The sequence below is a fragment of the Montipora capricornis genome, chromosome 2 (assembly GCF_036669925.1).
Source record: "Montipora capricornis isolate CH-2021 chromosome 2, ASM3666992v2, whole genome shotgun sequence".
NCBI lineage: Eukaryota > Metazoa > Cnidaria > Anthozoa > Scleractinia > Acroporidae > Montipora > Montipora capricornis.
In genome coordinates this window covers 65,616,186-65,620,723 of record NC_090884.1, presented here as the reverse complement: position 1 = coordinate 65,620,723, position 4,538 = coordinate 65,616,186, and positions in this window count along the sequence as shown.

The following is a 4,538-nucleotide window of genomic DNA, read 5'->3' as shown; positions in this document are numbered from 1 at the left end:
GAGCCAGAGAATATTAAAGGCGTCAATTATTTGTTGTCAACATCTACTGCTGTTGTCAACATCTACTGGTACCGCTATTTCACGATTTGGTAGTTTTTAGTCTTTGATCCAACGATGATCGACGCAACCTTGAATAACCTTTGCTCTGATCGTTAATTTGCAACAACCAATGCCAATGTAGTTAATTATGTAGCCTGCGTCACAGACAGACTATACCGGGATTTCGTGACGCATCCGGCTGCAACGCAGGCTATTAATTATGCAGAGTAGAACGTTTTTACTCTTCGCAGTGAGTAGGGTTTTGCGGTGACAATAACTCGTTCGGGACCCCAAATGTGTTTGTATTCACCTTAATACGCGAAAGTTGAGCCCCATTCGTTACAATACCAGCTACTTAGTAAACGGACATCATTTTTGTACGCGATCCTAACATAGCATTACAATCGGAACTTCATTCCAGTGACAAGTTTGCATTGCGTTGTGGATTACGACAGAATGAGGGCGTCGAAAAGGAAGGCGCTCGCTGGGAATGTCTACGAATGGACTCCTAAGAGAGGATAATTGTTGCAGACCGTTGATCATTGCATGTTTCATTTCAATCCTTGGCTGCACTGCGTCTTATTGCAGCGTTTGCCAAATCTGGAACTTATTTCCAAGTTATTTTTGTGGAGGTCTTTTCACGTATTTACTGCTCTTTGCGGTAGACTCGCCGGGCAAGATTGCTTTTTTTTTCAAGGTACTCCAAAAGCGATTGGAAAACCGCAAAAATAAGTGGTGCACTGTTGGGAGACAGTAATGATCGTATACACAGGACACAGGATTTTCGTCTTGCTTCTTCCAAAGCAAGGGTCACTACTTAGCAGACGACGAGTTTGGCTCAACTTGTTTTAAAGACGCCTTAACATCATCCTTCAGAGCTAAATAAGGGCTTGGATAAACCCTTTATAGCGCAAGATTTTTTAGACGTAAATGGTTTGAACCCAGCAGTGATATCACAATTAAGTGAAGTGAGTGCAGTCCTGAGAACAACGGTGGTGATGTTACACAAATCACGTTACTTTGAAGGTGACTTCTGCTCTGGCTAAACGAAACGTCCGTCAATGTCATACTAAACCGTCATGATAATAACATTAATAATAACATTTATTTCTATAGCGCAAATTCAACAATTCAGTTTTCAAATGCGCTTAACAACAAGTATATTACAAGATATGTACAATAGTAAAATATATAAATGTATATAAAATATAAAATGGTAGTTGAACCAAATCCACTGGCGGATTTCATGTAGACATAGCAGCTATGGCGTTATTTCCTGCTGACGTAATTTCCGGAAACTCGCGATTCAAATTCAAGCATGAGAAATACAAAGGTTCTTTCCAAGAGAGATGGCCTCGTGATCTGATCTCTTCGACCGAAATCCACAATATAAGTAAGTGCAAAGTAAATTCCACAATTTGGAATTAACTAACTAAAACATAATAAAACACGAGTCCATAATTCAAATGTGGAGTAACAGCTTAGGACAGAAACAATTTTCATTGTAGTTTTGTAACTACAAGTTTACCAATGAATAAGTTAAAAATTTGCTTTAATTCTAGCTTTGACTGAAAGAAATATTCGAAGAGATCAGAAGTATCTGCCCATAAGAATGGATGGCTGATATATCTCAGGATTTATACAGATTGCAATTCTCAGTGATTTCCTTGCGCCGTTGGCGTTACATAGGCCTATAAGCAGTTAAGAAATCTAAGGACAACTTAGATATCCTAAATGGTAAATTTCCTTTATACACTTAATGTCCTAAACGGTATCTGAAAGTTGATGGTGAGCAAAAAGGCAAAGAAGGTCAACAAAAAACTAAAGATAATAGCCAAGCTGATTGACTATTTGGAAACACGTGGTCAGGCCGAGGTGCTCATTGACATCACAAAGAACGCCTATAAAGACCATATTCATTCTGCGATACTTATTTCTAATTTCCTTGGATATGAAATTGCTGTATGTATTATCGGTAATATGTGCGTAACAGAGCAAAAAGTTCAAGATGGATTATGTTTCGACCGGTGCTGTATCGGTCGACAGTCGAAAAATAGGCGGTCGATGTATCGGTCAAGATTTATGTAGGCCGATATTTCACCGATACCACGCCGACAATTCGCCAATACTTCACCGAGTATCGGTCAACGCAATGCTCACGACGAAAGCTGTGTGCAGGTTTTTGTCATTCTTCGACTGTGGGACAACGAGAACAATAGGAGGTCCCTGGCTAGTTCCCAGTGCTATTCGGTTCACTTCATAGAGTAATCGTGCCTCACAGGAACATTTCCCCCCTTCCCCCTACGAAGCATGATAGCAATAACTGACAAGCTTTTGTACATTATGCTGGCATTTTTTTGAGCATTTTAGTGAGGCAAAAGCATTAAGCAACATTCGATCTCTTTAGTTGCAATCCCCCCCCATCCCCCAAGAAGGGGGCCCAGTCCCAGTGGCAAGTTTCCTTAGTAATCCCAGCAGTTAATGATAAATCTCAAAACGGAACACGAGATTACTGGAAACCGTATGAAATAAAGAGAGTGCGAAGTATAATTTGTAGCTGTATGGGATTGCGTACTCAAAAGTATCACCTGATACACGATCTGAATAATGCAGTATCCTCACCAGCATCCTCCTCGGAGTCTTCGCCCTCTTCACTAGACCTACAGCAATCGCTAGGCCGAAGGTCACGGAAATCAGCAGGGTACGTTCAAGGACGCTTCCGTATCTGTGCCTCACACATTTACCATGACGCCTTGCCAATACCTCATTTGAGATTCTTCTTTTCGAGTGATTGCATTGGTTGCAGTGAGTTTAGGCAAATCCCATCTGAACCGAGGACTCATTATCTCCCATTCCCAGTAACAAAATCCCAGTTACCAGTAATCAAATCCCATTCTCCCACCAAAAAATCAGGTCAATCCCAGTTCCTATTTTACCCTTTCACGACCCTCTTGTACATATACGTTTTTGTGAAACTGAGCCTTTATTGTGTTCAGATGTTGAAATTACAAAAATTCAAATTTCAAAACAGCTTTATCAGCTAATGTATAACGAAAAAACAAACCAAAAACAAAAAAAAGAAAACAACAACAACAACAACAACAACACCAAAGCAAGGCGACACACTTTAACACCAACCCGGTGTGACCGTTTCACCCGGTCAATTGGTAGCCATGCATGGACAGCTGTTTTGCCCTTGTTGGGCCTCATCAGTACGGAAACTGCTCTCTTGAAAGTACAGTCTGACATTTTGAATGCAGTTGATAAACAGGAAAATGTACTTCTTTTACTGCTTGACTTATCAGCCGCTTTTGACACGGTTGACCACGACATCTTGGTTGCTCGACTACGCACTACGTATGGGATCAGGGAAACGCCCTCCGTTGGTTTGCGTCTTATCTGAACGATCGCAGACAATTCATTCAAGTAGAGGGCACTGGGTCATCCTCTATGGTGCTGCAATGGGGAGTGCCACAGGGAACCGTGCCAAGGCCACTAGGTACACTCTTTACACTGCTCCACTTGGCGACATCATTCGAAAGCATGGGCTACTCTTCCACCTCTATGCAGATGATTGCCAAATCTATGTGCAGATCATGGCAAGTCCTGGTGAAGTACCTAATGCTCTGTCTAAGATGGAGACTTGTGCTAAGGAAATCTACGCATGGATGGCATGTAATAGACTCAAACTCAACCCTGATAAGACTGAGTTCTTGGTAATACGTGCCAAACATCGCCCGCGTCCGCTGATAGTCCGCATTGCAATCGCTGATGTTAGAATATCTTCAACGTTGTCAGTTAGAAACATAGGTGTAACCTTCAACGATGCTATGGATCTTGAACAGCATGTTAATAGTGTTTGTAAAGCTGCTTTTATTCATATACGTAATTTATCTAAGGATAGGAATTGCCTTACTCAGAAGGCCACCGAAACATTAGTTCATGCATTTTCTACATCCAAACTGCATAACTGCAATTCACTGCTAGTTGGACAAGCTTCAGCGTGTGCATAATGCTGCCGCGCGTCTAGTCTCTCGTACTCGCAAATATGACAACATTAGACCGGTCGTAATAGACCTTCACTGGCTAACTGTAAAGCAACGTATATCCTTCAAGATATTACTTACTTATAAGGCCTTGAATGCTAAAGCTCCTCAATACATATCTGATTTCTAAAAAGCTCTTACAAGTCCCTAGTCCTAAACTTAAGACTTATATTGAAGCAGGTCGTTTAGCCATGTTGCGCCACATTTGTAGATATCATACGTCAGTTACCATCGTTAGCAACATTCAAACCCAGACTCAAGACGCATCTATTTAATGAAGCCTTTAATTTATGAGCCTTTTAGTTATTTAATGTTGGTTCAACTGATAGGTGTTATGAACACTAGAGTGCATGGCCACATCATTACTTCTGATAAAGATACGTGAGAATTAGGCGAACTCTCGACAACTGCAAAATTTGGACTATGATCAAATAATCTATGTGCAATCTTTAA